At 55.1% G+C, this 22,655-nt stretch overlaps 1 long non-coding RNA gene across 2 annotated transcripts in view; it reads right to left on the minus strand.

Moving 5' to 3' along the window:
- Positions 1-21,990, minus strand: part of LOC115944075 (uncharacterized) — a 38,689-nt gene extending 16,699 nt beyond the window's left edge. The window contains exons 1-2 of one of the 2 annotated variants that reach the window (XR_014149036.1): positions 21,930-21,990; positions 20,768-20,951 (exon numbers count right to left, since the gene is read on the minus strand). This is a non-coding gene — a long non-coding RNA (uncharacterized LOC115944075). Of the gene's footprint in view, positions 1-20,767; positions 21,635-21,929 lie in introns of those variants that run through there. The other variant, XR_014149032.1, reaches the window with a different exon arrangement.
- Positions 21,991-22,655: the final 665 nt, after the last annotated feature.

The following is a 22,655-nucleotide window of genomic DNA, read 5'->3' on the forward strand; positions in this document are numbered from 1 at the left end:
AAGGGAAGTGGGGAGATGTAAACTTTGACTCAGGGGCCAACTGGAGAGGAAGACAGAGCCAGCTTTGGAGAGAAATCAAGTCCTGATGACAGCATTTGAGCCCCTGGATCCAGCCATGCCTAAAGCTAGACCAGACCATTTCAGTCACATAAACATTGTCTTTTTTAAGTCAGTTGAGTCAAGTTTTGTGTCACTCATGCCAGAAAGAGCCCAGAGCAATATACTGTCTACCTCTGTTGTGAAGGATACAGTTATGCATGAAGAGAACCCACACTTGGCTCCCCAACACAGTTGCCCAGGACTTGGAGAAACACTGGTTTTTCTTTCTAAGGCTCTTTGGCCAGGAGTCCTTCCAAAGAGTGTTCTTGTGCTTTCTTGCAGCACAGAAGAGGTTACAACCCTTGTAGCAGGGAGAATCCTGGTCCCAGGTACAGGCCCCCTGCAGAATTCCCTTCCCTTGAATGTGGGCAGTGACTATGACTGAAGGTCACTCCCATGAGTAAGTGACTCATTCGTTGACTTGGAGTTCACCAAGGGGGAGATTATCCTGGATGGGCCTGACCAAATCAGGTGAGCTCTTAAAAGGAACGAAGCCCTTCTGAAATTAGGGATTGAAAGTGTAAGGGATCTAACGAGGGCAGTCACCCGGTAAAGACCTATGAGTAGCCTCTAGAAGCTGAGAGCCATCCCTAGCCAACGGTGAGTGGAACAATGGGGTCTCATTCCTGAATTGCCAACAACTTGAGGGAGCTTGGAGGTGGGTCTTTCCCCAGTTGGGACTCCAGATGAGAACACAACCCAGCCCACAACTTGTCTGCAGCCTTGACAGACCCTAAGCTGAGAAGCCCGCTAAAATGTGCTGACTCCTGACTTTGTGAGAATTTGCAGCACTGGGGGCACCTGGGTGGTTCAGTTGGTTAAGCGTCTGACTCTTGGTTTCAGCTCAGGTCATGATCTCAGGGTGGTGAGATCGAGCCCTGTGTGGGACTCCTCACTGGGTGTGGAACCTGCTTAAAATTCTCTCTCTCTCTCTGAAAAATGAAGAAAAAGAAAAGGAAGGAAGGAAGGAAGGGAGGAAGGAAAGAAGGAAGGAAGGAAGGATGAAAGAAAGAGAAAAGGGAAGGGAAGGAAAAAGAAATATGCAGCATTGAAAATGAACACACCTCTCCTCTGCCTGCCTCTCTCTCCTCACTCAGGTCTCTGCTCAAATGTCACCTCCCCAGAGGCCTTTCCCAACCTCCCTGTCTGGGGCAGGCTCCTGTCCCATCACCCACCACCCTGTTACCCGCGTTCATAGCCCTTCCACCCGCCCCAGCATCTATACCATGTGCTTGCCGATTCAGTACCAGCTCCTGTTTGGATCTGGAACTCCAGGGAAGAGCCTGTGCCCCGGGGCCCAGGAACTGGCACATGAAAAGGACTCGGTTAACGCTGGCTGAACAAATGAGTGAGTGAGTGAGTGAATGAACGAACAAGGAAGTGAATGAAGAGCCACCAACTTAATTGCCCACGAGTGCTGCCAAGTTGCAGCTCTTGTGGGGAGCAGATAAGACTGCGGTTTCCAAAGTTCCGGTTCCTCTTGAGCAGCTGAGGCACTCCCCATGACCCATGTGGCCAGGGCCGTGACCCCCCCCCTCATGGCTCCTGTGAACAGGAGGCTTGGCGGCCTTCTCCCCAGGGGCCCCTGCCGAGTGGAGGTCCGCATCCCAGGGCCAGATCTGCCCCCCATTCTGTGTGGCTAGGGCCTGTTTACTGACTTCCCCATGCCTTGGTCTTCTTATCTACCAAATGGGTACAGCAAAAGTTTACCTGGCTCCCGACGCTGCTTGAGGATTAAATGAACTCATGCATGTGCAGGCTGAGAATGGCCCCGGCCAGTGTCCAGTAAGCAGGTGTTACCACAGAAACAAATTCTCAGTGCTACAGAGAAGGGTGGTCTTCCATCAGGCCCTCCCCCCACCCCCGTTCTTGGGGCAAGCTGTGGCACGTGATTGGCCTGATCCCGGGCCGGGCCAAGCCAGAGCAGAGAACGTGACAGACCATTAGTACGACGATGTCCCAAGGCCATGGGTACAGGGCCCGTGTTGGCAGCTGAGGGAGCGGTTTGCCATGTTGCTCCTTCGCCTTTGGGGGAGTTGCCCGGAAGAAGCCCCAGTGCCCCCCTTTCCTGCCCCGAGCAGTGTCTCCATCTCCACCACCAGCCTCACTCGGGAAGACCCCGAGAGACACTGAATGCCCAGCTCCCAGCCAAGAGGCGAGGCAAGGGCAACTCTTTGGGGAGGACAAACTGAGGAAGGGGGCTCGGGCCTGATGGGCCCCAGGCACCCTGGCTGGGTGACCCTGGGGGAACGCAAACACCTGCCAGGCCCGTTGCGGGGCTAGTGTCCCAGCAGGGACCGCTGCAGTCCAGGGGTGGGGCACGGCCAAGAGCCACAGCCTCCCAGGGGGCCAGAGGGAGGAGCATAAGTATTTCTCACAAATGGTGAAATACACATTCCCATCTCTGGCTGGCTTCCACCCCAGGCTCCTCCGTGCCCCTCCCCTTCCTTCCTCCCTCAAGCTGGGTCCCCAAGCGCAGGGCAGAGCAGAAGTGTCCTGGAAATATGGTGTCGACAGCACATTGCCCCAGACAGCCCCTGTTGCCTTATCTCACCCCGCTCCCAGGCCCGGCCGCCAGCACATTTCATCACCGGCCCCCAGAGTGAGCCGCCCGGACCACGGAAGCTGTGCTCAGCGCACGCGGAGGGAAAATTCCCAGTTGATGTGCCAGCAAATTGACTGCGGCCAAGTACAACTTAGGATCGGGCAACCTTCAGGCGGCTCCCAAGTACGACGCAAGGACACGCTCCTCAAGGGATGCTGTTGTCTCTCTGATGGGCCCCCAGCCGTCCCCGCCTGTCTCTGCAGCCAACTTGTCACCCAGAAGGGATGAGCGCCACCCTCGTGGAGCGGAGGCCCATGTTCACTGTATTTCCCATGTTCACTGACAGCCAAGAGTTGGCTGGTCATAAATCAGGCCAGCTCATCAGCCACAGGAGCCCCAAGCCGGGTCACAGACACACAGAGTGGGGAAACAGGGGGCCTGTGGGCGGGGAAGGCACACGTGTCATCACAGCTGCTGGGCCTCCGCTAACTCCCCTCCGTCCGCGTTACAGCACCCTCTCTCTGACGCTGCCCCAGGGAGCTCCCACCTCAGCCCACACTCGGGGTCACCTGGGGAACCTACAAAAATGCAGATGTCTCGGCCTACTCCAGAGATTCTAAGGCAATTGGTCTGGGGTATGGCCGGGGCATCAGGATTTTAGAAGACCTTTGGATGACTCCAAAGGCAGCCGAGGTTGAGAACACAAGCTCCAGGTTCAGCAGCAGAGCCACGGCCCACAGGCTTGAAGGCTGGACCCTACCTCACTGCAAGGATCACACAGTCTGAGGTGTGAGCAGAGCCCTGGAATTGTGCAGTCCACAACATGTGCAACTGGTCCCAGGAACCGTGATGGGGCATGGGAGAAAATGAGCATCCAACCTGCTTTGTTGAGAAATAACTATGCAAAGGTGCAGGTTCGAATCCTGGTCCTACTGTTTGTTCAGGGAATTTGTGCTCAGTTCCTCCAACTACCAGTCATGGAGCTGATGGTCTCCGGAAGGAGACAGACAGAAAACAGAGAATCTCACCAATGAATATAAATAACAAATTTGACACAGGCACATGATGGAAAATATCAATAAGGTAAGTGTGGAAGGCAGAATAATGGTCTCCAAAACTCATCCACGCCCCAATCCCCCAGAGCCTGTGAATACCCTAGGTCATGTGGCATAGGGAATTAGGACGGCAGATGGAATTAAGGTCACTGGACGGCTGACCTTTTTCTTTTCTTCACATATCAGCTAGAGTCTTTTTTCTTAATTTTAAACATTAGGTACAGTTGATATATGTGACAATTTCATATGCATAGATTAGAAGGTCTTAAAGCTGTGGGGTCACTTATGCAGCCAACAGGAAAAAGAAAGGCATGGGGGATTCCAGAGTGGAGTGGGAGCTTGTGGGCAAATTAGAATGAGCCACTTCTAAGGGAACAAGTTAAAGATGGTGTTTGTCTTTTTTTTTTAATTTTAAATTTCTACTCCTTGTTTTATTTTACATTTCAGTTTACATTGAGGAAATCTTTATTGTTTTAAATATATTTAATTATTAAAATTATTTATTTATTCGTTTATTTACAGAGGCATAATGAACATGTAACATTATGTTAGCTTCAGGTGCGCACCATGATGATTCAATGTTTGCGTGCACTGCAACGTGATCACAATAGTCTAGTTAATGTCCCTTGCTATACATTGTTACAAAAATTTTTTTATTTTTTTTCTTGGGGTGTTGAGGACTGTAAAGTCTACTCCCTTAGCAACTTAGCTATATGCAATATGGTATTATTAACTATGGACACGGTGGTGTACATTTCATCCCCAGGACTTATTTATCTAAACAGCTGACCTAGAGGTGAAGACATTATCCTGGGTTGTCTAGGTGGGTCTGATGGAACCACAGAGATCCTTCAAAGTGGAAGATAACACATACTTAATGTTATATGTCAATTATGCCTCAAGGAAAAAGAAGTGGAAGAGAAAATTAAAAGAGAGAAGCAGAAAGACAGCAGATTGAAGACCTTCTCGATGTGGCTGGCCTAAGGATGGAGGAAGGGGCCACAAGTCATGGCATCACATCCTGCCAACAACCCAGATGGGCAGGAAACAGGGGCTCCCCAGAACCTCCAGAGAGGAGTGCAACTGGCCAGCATCTTGCACTTGGCTTTGTGAGACCCTGCACAGAGCTGGGTTAGACCCTGCACCTCTGACACATGTAGATGGTGGTGATATGTTATGATGGGAAGTAGAAAACGCGTATAGTGTTGTCTGGTTTGGGGGTCAGAGAAGGAGGCTTCCAAAACAAGTGGAGTTTGAGGTGAGACACACAGGATGAACAAACATCAACCCAGCAAAGGGAAGAGGCAGAGGTGCAAGGGCCCTGAGGCCAGAGAGGACCTGCTACAAGAAAGGGAGGAAGGGAATGAAGCCCAGTGTGGCTGGAGGGCAGACCACGGAGATGGTGACCCTGCACCTTTGGAGCCCCAGATTCCTCACCTGTGAAGTGGGATTATAACAGTGTTCCCTTACTGTGATGATGAAGTGGGCCCAGGAGCCGTGTAGCAAAGTAGCTGGAAGAATGGGCTCTGCAGTCAGACCAGACCTGTGTTCAAGTCCTAAGTCTTCTGGTTACAGCCTGGGTGACCTTGGCAGGCTGTTCCCCTCTCTGAACCTCAGTTTCCCCACCTGTCAGGCTGCTGTGAGTTTTAGAAAAGAATGTGTTGGGCATGCTCAACAAATGCTGGGTGTCATTGTTAGGAGACTGAGGGCCAGAGCTGGAGAAGAATATGCTCAAGTTCATAGCCTGGTGACTGAGAGGGGTGGAAATGAGTCTGCTGGCCCTGGCCCTGGACCTGCAGAGCTTCTCTGTCTGCAGGACCCAGCCAGCTGAGGCTATGAAACTCAAACCAGGAGAGCTGTGTGAGTGGAAATGTGCACATGTGCGTGTGCACAGCATGTGTGTTGCCAGAGCATGTGGGTGTGCTACAGAATGCATGCATGCAAGTGTACACATGAGAGTGTGCATGTGAGTGTGAGTGTACAAGAGGATATGTTGTGTAAGAGTAAATGTGTGAAAGGCCAGGTGTGTCTGCATATAAACAGGCATGTGTGCTGTGAGTGTGTGTGCGTGTGCACGCACATGTGGATGTGCGAGTGAGTGTGTACATGAATGCACACACATGAATAGGAGTTTGCATGTGTGTGTAAATGTGCCTGGTGTTGTTGAATGGAAGAGTGAAGACACCTACATGGCTTGGGGGACAGACAGACAATGGCCAGTAAGTTCTAATGTCTGATCAACTTCAGTCCAGCCAAACACGGACAGTGGAAGAAATATTTAACAAAAGGCTCCTGGCCCTGGTGGGTTTCTTGCAACTATAGGCTCTCATTTTGGATAACGTTCTTCCAGAAAGCAGCTCACCCTCAAGGCATGTTTCACAGAGGGGGTAGGGGAGGGGCGGGGAGCAATCCCTCCTCCAAGCACTTACTCTATACTGGGCACTACGCTAATGACTTCACACACATCATCTTATTTAGTTCACCCAACAGCTATATTGTTCACTTTATGAATGACAAAACTGAGGCTCAAGGAGCTATGTAAGGCTCAGTGTGATATACTGAGTTTTGAAGACTTTAATTCTCCATCCCTCTCTGAATTCAAAACACTTTGCAAAGTGACTTTGCAGCTGCAACCATCAAAATGTAACTTTTAGGGGCACCTGAGTGGTTCAGTTGGTTGAACGTCTGACTCCTGGTTTTAGCTCAGCCCATGCATTGGGCTCTGTGCTCAGTGGGAAGCCTGTTTGGGATTTTCTCTCTTCCTCTCCTTCTGCCCCTCTCCCTGCTCACATTCTCTCTCTCAAATAAAGAAATAAATCTTTAGAAAAAGTAGTATTTATTTCCCACCTCTGGAATCTGGGTTGGTCTTGTGACTTGCTTTGGATAACAGAATTGCTGGAAATGATGTTGCACCATACCTCAGCTTAGAGCTCAAACAGCCTTGCATGCTTCTGCTCTCGCTCTCTCGCTCTCCCAGACTCCTGTCTCCATCAAGAGAATAAGACTGCCAGAGAATGAGAGACACACTACCCAGTTGTCTCCATCACCCTGGATGATAGTCAGCCACTCCCCAGAAACAGAGGCTCCAACTGACCCAGCAGCTGACCACAAATGCATGAGGGATCCCAGCTCAGACCAGAGGACCATCCAGGTGATGGCTCAAGCTAAATTATTGACTCACCCGAATCATGTTGTTTTAAGCAACTAAGTTTGGGGATCGATTGTTACACAGCAACAGCTAACTGATACACTCATAATAATACAACTGTTAAAAGTAGAGTCAGGACCCAAAGCCAGGTTTGTTTGATTCCAAAATCCATGTTCTCAACACCTATATTCAGCCATCTCCCAGAAGGGAACGAAGTAACAAAGCCCAAAGCTGCTAAAAATCCCACTCTGGCTTCCCAGACATCAGTCTACACTTTCTTTGGAACATGCCTAATCCCTGCAGTCACCCACCTTGAGACCTCCTGGCTGACTCTGGCTCTTTTGCTCCCTTCTCTTCCCAGAGTCCAGGTGGGGACGGAGCACTCACGTCAGCCTTGTGTTTCCCCCAACCTCCCATTTTAGCAACACCATCCCTGCTCATTTGCCAAGTTCGTTCAGAGTGTTGGCAGAACGAACCCAGGGTTTCTACACGTACATATCAGCAGCTGTGATAAAAAGCAGCTGTAAGGTCTAAGAATAGCCTCTTCAGGCTGCCAGGGATGCCAGGTTCCCGGCTATGGAGAAGAATCAACCCTAAGGTGGGGACACCATCTTCTGGGGAGACGAACAACTGCCACACGCCCAGGGGAGTCCTGGGCCAGGCCCAAAACCTGCCTGCGGGCTTGGCTGAGCCTGAGTCCCTGGGAGCAAAACCCCTCTGGGAGGCATAGATGGGGAGCCAGGCCCTCTCCTCGGGGAAGTCGAGACAGGGCCCAGAGAGTCCTCCAGAACAGGGATCTCATCTTGCCCCCTTGTCAAGCCTTTCTCTTCCCTTCTGCTTCTTTCTTCCCACGTCATCACCTCCATAAATAAAAGATCAGGCTGTGGAGGGACACATCCCAGGCTCCATCCTCACGAGCTGTGACTTCATCCCACGAGCCTTAGCTTCCTTGTTACCTGGCCTCGCTGGGTGGTCCTCAGGGCCCACAGGATGTGCAGGTGCAGAGCTGAGCACAGCACCCGGCAACTGTTGTTCCTTCTTAGAGAAGAGTGGCAATGATGGCGATCCCTCCTCTCTTCCTCTCCCTAATCCTTGCCATCCTTCTGGCCCCCAGGCCTCCCCCTGCTCCCCTTGGGCCCCTGACCCGGCCCCCTGGCAGGTTCAGAACCAGGGCCCATCTTGCTGAATTCCACCTGCAGCCCAGCCCCGTTGCCGGGACCCGCCCCACATCTGGCTCATAGAGGGAGCCTGGGCAGGCACGCTGCCACCCTCCCACCCCTGTCAACTCTCACAACAAGCCCTGGGGGCTGTTGGGTTCACGGCTGTGTCCCAGTGTCTAGAGTGGTGTGTGGCACATAGTAGGTGCTCGATCAATGTTTGTGGAGGGACCGAAGGAACGAGCAGGATTCTTATTCTTCCCATTTTACAGATGAGCAACTGAGGCTCCAAGAGGTCGGCTAGCATGTAGCAAAGCACAACCCTCGGAGGTTGAGGGAACCCAGGCGTGGGTGGATGAACGGTCCCAGAGGCAGGGTTTGAACCTAGTTTCTTTCTTTTTTTTTTTTTTAAAGATTTTATTTATTTATTTGCGAGAGAGAGAATGAGAGACAGAGAGCACGAGAGGGAAGAGTGTCAGAGGGAGAAGCAGACTCCCCGCCGAGCAGGGAGCCCGATGCGGGACTCAATCCCGGGACTCCGGGATCATGACCTGAGCCGAAGGCAGTCGCTTAACCAACTGAGCCACCCAGGCGCCCTGAACCTAGTTTCACTGGCACCAAAGCCCGAGTCCTAACCACCGATGATTGCCCATTCTCCCACCTCTCCTAGCTGATTTCTCCAGCTCAACATGCTTGCAGTCCAGAGACTGTCATGCACACACTGTGTGTCCTTAGATAACTCACACAACCTCTCTGAGCCTTGGACTTACCCCTGTAAAACAGAAAACCAACCTAGCTGCCCTCAGGCAGAATTTCCCTCAGCTCATTTTTCATCCGGTTTCTCAGTATCTAGCGCTGGCATGCAGTCGGTGCCAAATAAATCTTTGTTGATTAATTAATTGAAAAGACAAGTTTACTTTAGAGTGAAGTCTGCCCAGAAGCTCTGGGTCGATTGCCTCCGGGAACATATTTCTCTTCTCTCCACTTAAAGAAAGAGAAACTGCAGAAGGCAGGAGGGCCATGGGGCGCACAGTTTATGTGAGAAAGACAGAGCCCCCAGACCCTTGAATAAAAGATCTTTCTCCTACATCAAAAAATAGGCAAGTGCATGAGAAGCTTTCTATTAAAATGAAATGTTAAAGGACTAGTTGCCACATGGGTTATGATCTCAGCCTCAGGGGAGGATTTTGAGGAACACCAACTCCTGGTTCTGTGCTGTTGGCTGAGAAACGTCCTGCTTTCCTCCACCCCCACAGGAAGCTGGTGGCTCTTCCCTTCTGTACCAGTGCTGTGCCAGGCTCTGAGAGACTCCTTGAGCAAGCCAAGCCCACTCCCTACCCTGAGGGGACAAGCCAGAAGGTTCTGAGCGGAATCCCTGAGGTTCCAACAGAGTAGCCACGAGTTCCCAGTGCGTGCATTCAAGCACCAGGTGGGTACTTTCTGGAGATCATAGAGAACTTTCCAGAGAGGTGGGGGTGCCTGCAGTAACCACCAGGGCCAGCAACAAAGGTGGCAGCCACCAGGGGAGCCCAAGCCCCTTGCAGGAGCCCCCAGGTGGCAGCCTCCTTTTCCTGCACTGAGAGGCTCTGGGCTCTCAGGACATCTGGGCCCCCTCCCTGCCCTCCACCTCCAGGGCTCCCCCGCTCTGCCAGGCCGCCCCGTCCAGTGGAGGCCATTCCGGCCACCCAGGGGGTGTGCAGCTCACAGAAGGCCTTGCCCGCAGTGTCCCAGCCAGCACCCACCAGGCTAACAGCGGGAGCCACACACACTCACCTCCGGTCCGTGGAAGCAAAGCTCATTCTGGGCTTAAACAGAACAGCTGGGAGTGCACGTTTATTCGGAGCAGAGCTCCTGGCTGCGGCTGTGACTGGGGGGATGAGGGTCAATTTCACAGACTTTACAGACCCTTCCGGCTAATCCGACCAGCATGGCCGGGCTAAAGTGTCCAGTGGGCCTGGCCAAGCCCACACGCCCAAGCTGCCAGCGAGAGGGAGGGCAGAAGGCCCAGGCGGTCATGCAGGCCCCCCCATGCTCAGAAGGGCCCCACGCTTGGTTTAATGCTCTGCTGTTGCCGTCTTATAAGTCTTGCTATGCTTTGAATAGGGGCTGCACATTTTAATTTTGCACTGGGCCCCAAATTCTGTAGCCAATCCTGGAAGAGGGGTTCTGAGGGACCAGCAGGTGAGCCCCATGCCCTTGAGATTCTCAGATCTTATGGAGAGGCTTCAGAAGCAGGCAGCGGAGAAACGCTGACTTTCCCTGGCCTCCTCGTGCCCACAGTAGGGACCCAGGTGCCCCCCCATCTGCCGACGTCCTTGATTGCGCAGCTGGGCTCATGAGGGCTCCACACACTCACCCGCATTCATGCAGGCTCACACATGCAACAGCTGGTCACACCAAGCCACAGGCTTCCTGCTCTAGACACCTCAAAGTGCCACTCCAGCACGCCCAGGCTACTGAGAAAGTGGAGGGGGGGGTACAAAGCTGGGGAGGGGGTGTCGGGGACAGAGAGAGAGCCCCTGCCAGCCCCAGTCTCCCAGGAAAGGAGGCATCCCCTCCCTGGCCCAGGATCCCACTCAAGCCCTCCGCACCTTATCCCATTGAATGCCCGAAGCCACCCCTGACGTAGGGCTTGCATTATACCCATTTTAAGGATGGGAAAACTGAGGTTCCAAGAAGAGAAGTTGCTTGCTGGAACCAAGGCAGGGAGACTCAGGAGCTCCACGTTCCACAGTGGCTCCTGAAATATGACAAGCCCCCTAGACCGCTCGGGACCCCCAGCGGACTTACCCCCTCTTCCGGGTCCCCGTCCGCAGGGTGCTTGCTCCCCACGGGGCTGCTCAAGCTGGTTCATAGGGATGGAGTCCTCCCTCCAGGGCTCACACCCCCACCTCACCACGGGCACAGGTGGGGCGGGGGTCAGTTTGTTCCGGAGTCCCTGGGCCCCCACCCTAGCCCCTTGGCTGGCCTCGCCCTTTGACCTCACAGACCAGGAAGGGCTGCAAGGTGTGACTGGTGACCCACAGGGGACGTGAACCAGCAAACACCCGTGGAGGCGGGGGCGGGGGTGCGCGCGGGGAGGGCAGGCCACCCCTCGGGCCCAGAGGGGGCGTCCCGTAGCTGGAGCCGGAATTCCAGGAATCTTTACTCTCAAGATTCTAAACGGGGCTCCTGAAGTTTCCAAATAGAACATTCCAAGGGTCCTAAACAGAGGCTCCTCTCCCGGGGGAGGGGGGGGGGTTGCTGAATGGCCTGCTGGCTCTGCTCCGGGTGGGGGAGCCTGTGCAGGCCGGTCGGCGGGCAGGAGAGCGCAGCAGGAGGAAGTGGGGAGCAGACAAGCCCGCTGCCGCCCGTGAGCCTGTCCAGGCCCCGCTGCCCGGGCCTTATTTGGTCAGAGCCCGCGCTGGCCCTGCCACTCGGGCTCCAGCTGCCGGGGCACCGCCGGGCCCGCCGCCCGCTCCCACCCACCTGGCCTCCTCCCTGGGCTCCCCCTCCCCCCACTCTCCCCCCCAGCGCCGGGCCAGAGGCAGCCAGTCTGGGAGGCACGAGATCCCGAGGGTCCCGAGGGTCCCGAGGCTGTGGCGGCCTCCCTGGGATCCCAGCCCAGGGGACGGGAGAGGGATTCCCCAGCTTTTGCCTATATATGGCCGAGGCGAGGCAGCGGTGCTCAGTCGGGCCCACCGGCCCCAGAGGTATTGTCTTAAGAGGGAGTTTGGCATCGGGCAGCGAGGCCTTGGGTTCTTGTAAAAACCTGGCAGGGAAATTGTTTGACAGCTTTGACGATGTTCTGGAGTCTCCGCGAGAAGTCTGTCCCGGAGGGCCAGGGGCACGTGGTGTGTCAGCTGCCTGCCGGCCGGTGAGCTCAGACAGCAGGCTCGGGGCTCCCCCCTCAGGGTGGGGGGGCCAGGCAGGGAGCACCCCCTCTGGGCCTCCGTTTCCAGAGCGGCGTGTGATGTGTGCAGTGGGTACCCCCCAAGGATGTGGGGAGGAACGTGGGCACCGAGGGGTGCAAGTGAGGTCACCCCCGGCGGGGCCGCCAGCCTCGGGGTCCTACTGCGTGTGGCTGCCGTGGAAGGACAGGTCCGTCTTTGTCACATTGTCCATGCCTCTCAGGCCCCAAGGAGTTGGACGCTCCCCCGGCGTCCCTGCTGACAGATGAGGAAGCCAAGGATCGCAGAAGGAAAGGGATTTAGGACTCCGGGCTCTTCCTCCAACCCTGTGGGGACCTCCGCAGGCCAATGCGCATTGTTCACAAAAACACGTCCTGAGCTCAGCTCCGGGCTGCGCATCATCCTTGGCTTGGGGCGACCACAGTGAACCAGCTAAGGAATGGCTTGTCCCCAAGAGAACAAACATCCTGTCAAGTAAGGTACACAGAGAAGGTCTCTCTGTGCAGACAATCTTTAAACTGAGGCCAAAAGATGAGAAGGAGCCAGTCCTGGGAAAAACAGAGGTGGTGTTGCAGGCAGAGGAAATAGCACGTGCAAAGGCCCTGAGGCAGGGAGAAGCATGTCAGGCCTAGGCCAACCAGGAGGCCAGCATGGCTGGGGCAGAAGTTGCAGGCACAGGTCATGATCACAGGAGCTTCAAAGGTTCATGTCAGTGGGATGGGGGGGGGGGTTTTATTCCAAGAGTAGTGGGAAGCTGCATTTTAAGTAGACATCTAATCTAATCATATGTGCTGTCATGGAGGAGATGTCTACACTTTGCTAAGTGCTGTATGTTCATTTTCTCATCTGATTCCCCAGCATCCCTGTGAGGGGGATGGAATCCTTATCCCCATTTTACAGATGAGGAACTGAGGCTCTGAGCACGGAAATGACATGCTGTGTCATTAATATGGGATAGGACAGAATTCCTCCCTCGGCTCTGCCTTATGTCAAAGCCAGTGCCAGGAGAGACTGCCCCCCTGCGCCCCCCACCCTGGCAAGGCAGCAGGGCCAGAGGGGAGCAGCACAATGTCGCTGGGGGTGGCTGATCCTGTCCCCTTTCTACCTGCCATCCCACCCACTGCCCCTCATGCATGGCCTCTTGCAGAACGGGGGACCAGTGTGCCCTCTTGTGCCTGGGACTCGCCCCGTCCAGCACGGCAAGTCCTGTTTCCCGGGAAACCCCTCAGTCCAGGCACCCAGATGGTCGGTCACTTGCCCTAGAGTTGGCCCACTCAGGGGCTCGGGGCACCACTGGTAGCTTAGACCGGGAAGCAGACATCCAGGTCCGCCGCGCCCGCGCACCTGGCCCCACGCCCGCGTCCGCCCAGACCGGGAAGGGGCCGTGGAGAGGAAAGCAAATAGCAACCCGTGTGTTACCCGCCTCGGCCTCCCCCCCACACCAGGGCAACACCACCTGCTCCCAGACAGCTGGCGACAGCAGGACAAAGGGAGGGAAGCGGGGCGCGGGAGCAGGCCCGGGAACGGCCAAGCAGGGCGGGCTCGTCCCCCCGGGGGGAGACTCAAGAGTCACGGAGGCCTGCCTTTGAATCTAGAGGCTCTGTGACCTCGAGCATCTTCTGGGCCTCAGTTGGCCTGTTCATTAAATGGGAAAGCAAGGATGGGCAGCAATAGCTGGAGGTTTGCCGAATGCCAGGCTCTGTGCCAACCATCACTGCCTGGAACACTCGTGCTATCCTTGGAAGAAAGGGCTGTTAACTGCGTGCAGACAAAGAGCAAAGCCCAGAGAAGCTGAGACAGCCGTCCCAGGTCACACAGCTGCTGTCAAGCAAGGATTTGAGCCTAGGACCCAGGACCCTTTGCTTCTAGACCCAGGCCCAGTGCAGGAGACAGCACCCTGCAGAGGCGGGGAGCAAACCCTAGGCGCCAGACACCGGGGACTGTGGAGAGGCCAGGAGGGGCCAGGAGGGGCCAGGAGGGGCCAGGCTGGTGACACCCTACACCATCGGGACTGATCTTGCAGGGGGCCAAGAAGGGCCCTTGTCTGTGGGTCCCAGACTTGAGACCAGCTCTAGGACTCTGACCACCTCCCTCTGACCTGTCTTCTGCTTCATATTTATATTTAGAATGACTCGCCTTACTTTTTTTTCACCTAAATTAGTTTATTTCAAAAGGAAACTCTCTAACACCGATGTCAATGGGAAACAAGTATCACCTGCCACTAATAGAAGATAGCCCTGAAAATGAGCACAGGGAAGACAAACCACGAAGTAAGTCCTGCTGCCTGCCCATGGCCCTGAGCCTGAGGCTACTCACGCTCTGACGTGAAGGGGGACCGGAAGGGCCGGCCGGCCATGGAGACGCGCCAAGCATCAAGCTGAACTGAGGACAGAAAAGCCATTGAAAGGGAAGGGCTTCCTCCCCGAGACCCCTGCCCACCCCGCGGCAGCCTGGGTCCCACGTTTACCCATCTGCACTGGCCCCATTCTTTAGAGATGGGGAGGCCAGGCCCCAAGAACAGGAGCCACAGTTCCCTGAGAGTTTGAGGCATGTCAACACTCACACCAGCCTCGAACCTGCCACCAGGCTGTCCCTCCCGTCCCCTGCTCAGGAGGCAGAGGATCTCCAAGCTCTGCCCTGTGCCACATTCATCTCCAAAATGTCGTGATCGCCTTGAAGCCGAAGTTGCCTAGACTGTCACCCTCCATCCAGCACCTCCAACCACAAGGCTGCTGGCGTTCCTGCCCAGGGGCAACCCTGAGAGGTTCTAGGCATCAGCTCAACTGCTCGACTCTCATGAAGGTGGCGTGAAGGTGCTGGCTTGACCAAACACACAGTGGGTTTGCTGGCCAGGTCTGTGGGCTGGGACTGGCTGCCTCAAGACCAGCTACCAACGGCAGGTCTCCAGGAGGGTGGCTCGCCCACATTCCAGAACCACAGGCTGGGGCCTGCCTGCCAGGCAGCGGGCTTGTATTTATCACCAGGCAAAAGCAGAAAGAAGCCCCTTTTTTCTTCCGGTCACATCCTGGTGACAGCACATCCCCACGGAGCGGCATGTCACCTTCTCTTTGGTGGACAATTCCGCCTTCATGCTACAGAACAGTAGTGTGGAGGGCCCCCCTCCCCCCGCCAGCTTGCAGGCGGGGAAGCCTGGGCTCAAACCTCAGCTCTGCTGCTGTCCACCTGAGTGACCACGGAGACCGGGCCAGACCCCGTGTGCTACTAGGTCCTCATCTGTGATATGAGGGCTCATAAAACACACAACTCTCCAAGGATTAAAGAAGAAATACGCGTTCAGCATTTCAAATAGGGTGAGCACTCCACAAATGTTAGCCCAGGGCATCCGGGGTTTTGGTCTTTGTTTTGTCCACCCCCCACTTTTAAATAAGGCAACTCTAAATGTTTTTGTACCTGAGGACCAAATGCTGGGTCAGAAGTTCTGTGCAGTTTTACAGCACTTATTTCTGGCACGGAGATTGACCTTCCAAATCAGAGTGTGTTTACAGCAAAGCCAGTGTGTCATTTCCTCCACATCCCTGCCAGCACTGGGTTTTATCATTTTATAATTGTTTCCTAATTTGATCAAAATGGAGAGGGGCTTTGTCTGCATTTCTTTCTTTGCCTATAAGTCTGTGCATTCTTCCATGCGACAGCTGTCTATTGTTTCCTCAGGGATAAGTGGTTTGGTGGCCTCCTTTGAATGTTTCTCAAGTGACCCATGCGAGAGTACCTTGTCAGGTGCACATTTGGAAGCATCTTCTGAGCAGGAAAGGGAGACAGGAGAGGTTGTAGCTTGGGATGGCAGTGAAAACCTCTCCCCACCCCCTACCCCATCCCCTGCCTTCCCTTCACCTGAGTGTCTTCAGAGCCTCCCCGACTGAGGAAACCCTTTCCTGGGACTGGGGTTGCAGGCACCGAGGCTGGGGGAGGAAGAAACGGGGGACCAGAAGAATTGATTGCATTCTTAGAGCAACAAGCCAGTCATTGCGACAGAAGGGTAACAGACACCATTCCCGTACCTTTGACCGCTACCCCCCTGCACCCTCCTCCCTGCTCTCCCAGGAATCCCTGGGGCCCAAGAAACTGTCCTTCCAAACTGTAGAGTCAGAATAAACCCCTCCACCAAGTCGTGATGAGGTGATGACTCTCCTTATTCCTTGATCACTTAGGCTCCTGGTGCTTTATTAGCAAGACACCCAGAACTCCTTCTTGGGTCCCCCATCACCTGGAATCACCCAAGGACGCCCAAATCATCCTCAACAGGTGGGGGTGCAGCTGGTTCCCCACCAAACTTCACTGCTGTTATGGCATCATCCCACCACATGGGGGGGTGCTATTGGAGATCGCCCTGGAACAGTCCCGCAGACACATGCCCACTTGGCAATGATGCCTGAGCTGGTTAAAGATCCCCTGCCTGGTTCCTGGGGGGTCACCCACACTTGCGACTTGAGGTTACAGCTCTCGGGGGTCACTCCTAAACACTTAGCAGAATGAGAAGTCACATCCGCATCCCATGCACATCCTACGTCCCAATACCAAGCACCGCATTGACCTTGCCCAGAACCCCCCTGGGGGACAGGACAGAAGCATGGACAAAGAGGGAACTGGGGCCCCCAAAGGGTAATTTCTCCAAAGTCACCTGGCCAGTTAGTCTCAATTCAAGCTGAAACCCAGTGTCTGGACCCCCCAGTCCAGTGCTCTGAATACCTTTGCATTTAGAGGCTGCCAGTGAAAGTCCTCTTCTGGGCCCACGAAGCCAGGCAGGATGTGACCCCCAACTGCTTCCCGCCTTCATCCCACCTCTTCACCCAAATTCAAAATCCTTTTCCACCTGCCTGTGCACCTGCCCCCGTCTCCCCACAGATCTCCCCCCAGGCTCTCCAGGGTGGCCTCTGCAGCTTGTCCTGCCACCAGGGGCCTCTCTCCCCACCTCTCCTCGTGGGCCGTTCCCTATGACATTCCTTCTGCACAGTGTGCTTGTTGCCCACAGATGTTGCCTTGTCCTGTCTGCTCTGCCTTGAGAGCACACCCCAAACCCCCCGCCTCTCTCCTCCTCCACTGTCACCTTAGTCACCACCTCCTCAGCCAGCCTCCTGCCACTGACACTTGGGGACATTCTGGGCACCGCAGGGTGGTGAGCAGCGTCCCTGACTTCCACCCTCTAGATGCCAGGAGCACCCCCTCCCCAGTTGTGACACAGAAAACATTTTCAGACTGCCCGGTGTCCCCTGGGGAGCAGACTCGCCCCTAGTGGAGAACCCCTGCTCTAGACTCTGGCAAGACAAAGCTAGCGTCCGCTGTCTGGTGGCTTCTTCCGATCTTTGGGATCTTTGGAGCCCAGCCCCTGTCTTGGTGACCCACGGTGGGGGGACCTGCTGGACCTCAGCCACCTCTCTCTCCAACTTGCCCTGCCCCCAACCCAGGCACCTGCCGTCCCCTCCGCCTTCGGTCGTCCGTGAACCTCTTGTCCCATTCCAGGCTCTTCACACCCTGGGGGCCCCCGACCATGCTGCTGGAGTGAGCCCCACCCATCCCCCTTCTCCATCCATCTCCCTAATTTATCAACCTCTTTGCTTTTCCTTAAGTCACTCTGTTTCTGTTTTTCGTTTATGGATGCGTTTACTTATGTCTCAGCTCCATGGGGCAGAACAGCTCCGGACGCACAGAAGACACTCGGGAAACCCGAGTTCCACGAGTGAACGAATGAGATGGGTGGGCTTCTCTCGGCTTCTAGAAACGGATCCTGTCTGCCCCCATGACTGCGAAGGTAGGGGGAGAGACTGCCAGGGAAGCCAGAGAGGGCCTCTTCCGTGGGCCTCGGGCCCTGAGCACCCCCCCACACACAGCCCTGCCCCCAGGCTTTCTGGGGTTCTTGGGGAAGAGCGTGGAAACCCGTTGGCCGGAAGCAGCCGCAGGCCCGGCCCTCCACAGCCGGGGCCTGGCTAAGCCGGTGAGGCCTGGCAGCTAATTATAGAAGGCAGGTCTCAGAGGAAGAGGCTGTTCTAACACCCCGGGGGTTGCTCACTGAGACAGTCCCCACGGGAAAGGAAATGCACGAAATGAATTCAGCCGCCAGGCCGGGGGGGCCTCCGGCTCCTGGCTGATGGTGGCCCGTCCACGTGAGCGAGCCTTACCCGCTCTGCACCTTGGTTTAAGAGAAAGGGACCTGGACCAGATTTGATCTTCAAAGGGGCTGTCCCGTGGTGGTTCAGGCAGGGGCACCAGAGTCAGGAGCTCTCTGAACCTCAGTTTCCCCGTCTGCAGAATGGGCTGATGAAAACCGCACCTTTCAGAGAGTCTTGGGGAGGATTCAGGGGTGACGTTCGTGCCACCTGATGGCCTAGAACAGGGTCTGGCACAGGACGAGGGCTCAGTCGGTGCTGCATGTTGTCAGATTGACGAGGCCCAGTCAGAATGAGAATGTGGGGCCCCTTGCTCAAAAGAAACTAAGAATTTCAAGATGGAGACAGCAGAGTGTTAAACCTGGTGCAGGGCCCCTCTGAGCCCCACGTGACTACCGAGGCTGCACACCTGTGACGTGAGGGGGATGCCCCCCCCCGGGCGGGAGGGGGTGGGGGATGGGGGTAGAGGCTGCTCCTTACAAGGATGGATTCCTCTCTACGACCTCAACCTGCTGTCGAGAGGAAAACAGAACATCAGAGCACCGCACACAGCACAAGGCGGCTCGCATACAAGTTAGAACGACACGCACAAAGAGAATGCTATAAGTGGACAGTCACCATCAATATTTGGGTAAAGACCAGGGCAGGAGGCTGAGGCTCCCACCTTCTCTCCCCCAGAGGCTGGCTCTGGGCAGGTGAGGGGGTGGGGTGGGAGTTATAGCAGAATTTATGTTTAATTCGGGGTGGCGGTGGTGGAGATTTTATTCTTTTCTGAAGCATTCCGTACCTTTTCAATTTTGAAAGATTTCACCACTTTTAAAAGCTTGTAAGCCACTGGATTAGAAAGTATCTATTCTTTTACTACCATCCTGTGAGTCAGGTGCCTCAGAAATGCACAAGCCTTTATTGAGCACCTACTACATGCCTGGCCCAGGGCTGTGTTCCAGGGAAACAAAACCAAGCATTTTCCCTTCAGGAGCCCAGAGGCCAGCAAGGGGGACAGAAAGCAGATTTGTACGTCCTGTGCCGGGTCCCACATGACCCGGCCCCAACCGTAGCATGGGGCTGCCACTTGGCTACTTTCACAGGAAAGCGAGATCAGGTGGTTTTTGTCTCCTGCAGAAGGACCCCCTGGAGCTTTGCAGGAGCCTGCTGGTAGGTACCCAGGACTGGGGGGTGAGGGGCATGGGCAGCAGCAGATACATTTAGACACAATCACGGGTGGGTGGAAGGGAGCCCCCAGGGCTGCTCCAACCACAGCTGAACCCCTTAGATGAATGAGAGGGGTCACCCTGAATTTTCAGCAGTCTTTCTGGCGATGATGGGGAAACCAACTCTAGGCAGGGCAACCCGCCCCTCCCCCCAGTCCAGGCTTTAATTTTGCAGAGGCCTGGGCTGGTGGTCCCTGCTGGGCCAGCAGGACAGGCAGCTCCCTGTCCCCTGCAGCTCTCTGTCATTTCTGTTTTCTTTGTTTTAACTTTGTATTTTAGACTTGCAGAAAGTGTGCATATCCCCGCCCCCCAGCTTCTCCTAATAGCAATGCCCTACATAATAGCACAATTGTCAGAACCAAGACATTCACATCGATGCAGTACCATTGACTATAGACTTTATTTGGAGTTCACCAATTTCCCCCCTCACGTCCCCTTTCTGTTCGGGGATACCCAAGCCTTTGGTCATCTTGGCCTGGGGAGGCTTTCCACTCCTTTCTGTTCTTTCATGGCCTTGCTGTGTTTGAAGAGGGTCAGTCCTGTATTTTGTAGATTGTACTTCAATTTGGGTTTATCTGATGTTCTCTTGTGTTTTAAAATGAGAGATAATTCACATTCCATAAAATGCACCCTTTACACACACACAGTTCTGTGGCTGGGAGTTTGCACTGCCCCTGTCACACAATCAAGTCCCAGAACATCTCTATCACCCCAGAAGGACGGCCCCCGGCCCCCTCCCCTTCCCCCACCATGGCACTTCCTCTGGTTCCCTCTCTCTCCGCGACTCCGTTCCTGCTTTTCTTTCAGTTTCTGTTCGTGTCTCTGCCTGTGAGTCATGCTGTCGCCCTCACACATGTTCTGCTTTTCTCTGTGTCTGCATCTGTCTCCCTCTTTTATTTGGAAGGGGACACAGGCCAATCTAAGAAAACAAATAAAAAGCAACCAGAGGGCACGCTCAGGGCTCCGGAGACAGATGGGGTAGGGATAGAAAATATCTGAGGGTTCCAGCTAGATGGGGCAGCCACGGGGACTCCTCTGAGGAAGTGACAACGAAGCCAATCCTACAGGAGGAAAAGCAGCCACTGCTGGGACACATCCAGGCAGGAGGACAGCATGAGCAAAGGCCCTGGGGTGGGGAAGAACCCCAGGGGACAAGCCAGGAAGAGACAGGGGAGCTGAGGCAGGAGCCCCAGCCAGCCCACAGCAAGTAAGTCACTGACAAACCTCAGAGAACCTTCCAGCACCCCCACTGAGGGCCAGACCACGTGATCAGCCCTGGGGAACCTGAGGTAGACATGATCCACCTCTGCCTTGGAAAGAACCTGCAGGGGGAAAGCACACCAGGGCTCAAAACAAAGTTTGTGGATTGATTTGCTCGATGGTTGACTTCAGAAACACTTATTGAGCGTTTGCTGCATGCTAGAACCATAAGTGGGCATGGGCAGTGCTCCGACCTCACAGTCTAGAAGGAGAAGCAGCTTGCCCCCTCCCCCGACCATGCAGGAGAGAAAGGTCCATGCTAAGATGGTCATTTACTCACCCAGCACTCAGCTACTGGTGCTCACTGCCCGGTGGACAGACACAGATGAGCCTCGAGGGGTGGCCCACATCCACAGTGCAGTTTCTAGAGCAGAATGCCATGGGTTCCAGTCCCCTCTCTGCGGGCTATTAGCCGAGCAGCCTTGGGCATATCAGTCCCCCTCTTGGAGCCTCAGATCCCTCCTCTGCAAAGAGGCCTGGCATGAGAGCTAAAAGATGTCAAGTCCTGAGCCCCCCTGACATTCGAGAGCCCTCCTTGGCCGGCTGCTGAGGAGGGCTGCCTGGTCAGGAGGATCCCCAGCAGGCTGGAGAGCCCGCGACTCCCCGGAGGGTGTGGTGAGACAGCTGGGGGAGGGGGCAGCGGGGGCAGCAGCTGGATCCTGGCTTGTGTCCTTAAGTCACCGAGGGCAGCACCAGGCCGGCTGGCTGGAGCCCAACAGCCTGAGTCTCATTTGTGATGCAAATGGCTGGCAGTGGCTTGGGGCCAGGGCACATGTCCCCAGCCAGGGCCCCAGCTTTTATTCTGAGCGGAGCCTGAGGAGGGAGGGAGAGGGAGCCTCCCCAGGCAGCCTCGAGGGAGCTTTCCAGGTGGGTTAGGGGTGAGCGGGGACCTCAAGGCAGGGAGACACATTCCTGGAGGCTGACAGGGAAGGCTGCTGCTGGGGCCACCCTCTGCTTGGTCAATGGAAGGAGTGGGAAAGTGGTGGCTGGCACAGGGCTCTGTCCCGCTGGAACCCAAAGGTCATCTGTCGAGGCGATCTCCCTGGGATCCCGCAGAAACCAGGGCGCCGCTGTGTCACACTGCGTCGCTTCCGGGCCGGAGCGCGGTGGCTCTGCAGCCCCTTCTGGATGCCCAGCAAAGCTATGTCCACGCCGACCTTCTCCCTGTCTCTCTCTGGCTCTCAGTCACCACCAGCCTTCCCACCAGCTGTTCCTTCTGCCTGGAGTGCTTTCCCTTTCTTGACGCCAGTCTGGCTTTGGGTGTCTTGCCCTAAGGCTGGACATGTAACTGTATGTATATTCTTTTTCTTAAAGACAGTCCCACAAAACCTGCATCTGTCCCCAGTGGTGGGAAAATGTCCCCTGACACTCTCTTCCCCAGCCCCCGACTAGCTGAGGTCACATCCTCCGTTAGGTAATTCATTCATTCAACAAATACTTACCGAGCGGCTATTCTGTACCGGGCACTTTTCCAGGCACTGGAGACAGACCAGTGAACAAGACAGACAAAAATGCCTGCCCTGTGGACCTACACTCCCCTAGGGGTACAGGCAGTCGACAGACAAGTAAAGAATGTTCCAGCAATAATAACTGGAAAAGGTAGGTTTGAGGTGTGACGAGAGAGCTACGGAGAAAAATGAGCGGGGGAGGGAGAGGGAACGTGGGGCTGTAATTTCTAATGGAGGAAGGTAAGAGGTGAGCCTTGTGGATACCTGGGGATGAGCAGTCCAGGTAAGGGGAATAGCACGTGCAAAGGCCCTGAGGCAGAGGCTCACCTGGGAGTGCTCAGCACTTCTCTGTGGTGTATATCAGCCTGAAATTAAACAATTATTCCCCGATGATTTACACAGTTTCTGTCTTACCCACTAGGACCTTGTATTTGGTACTTGTTCACTAAATAAATGGAGAAAGGATTTACGTCTGTGTTTATTTCAAGGGAGGGGTTGGGGCTGGTGAAGTTGTCATGGAGCCTCAGCCCCGCCCTGAGGCCCTCGGGCAGCTCACAGGCTGGAGCTCTGCAGGCACCTGCGGGCCAAAACCTGGGCATGGCACGGGGGTCTGGGGACAGCGGCACCAGGCAGCTTTTCTCAGGAGCCTGGGGGTGGCAGGCATGAGCAGCTGAGAGCAAAGCAGGAAAAAGAAGAACAGGAAAGACTCCAAGCTTGGTT

The sequence above is a fragment of the Leptonychotes weddellii genome, chromosome 10, assembly GCF_054177405.1.
Source record: "Leptonychotes weddellii isolate Sample4059 chromosome 10, ASM5417740v2, whole genome shotgun sequence".
NCBI lineage: Eukaryota > Metazoa > Chordata > Mammalia > Carnivora > Phocidae > Leptonychotes > Leptonychotes weddellii.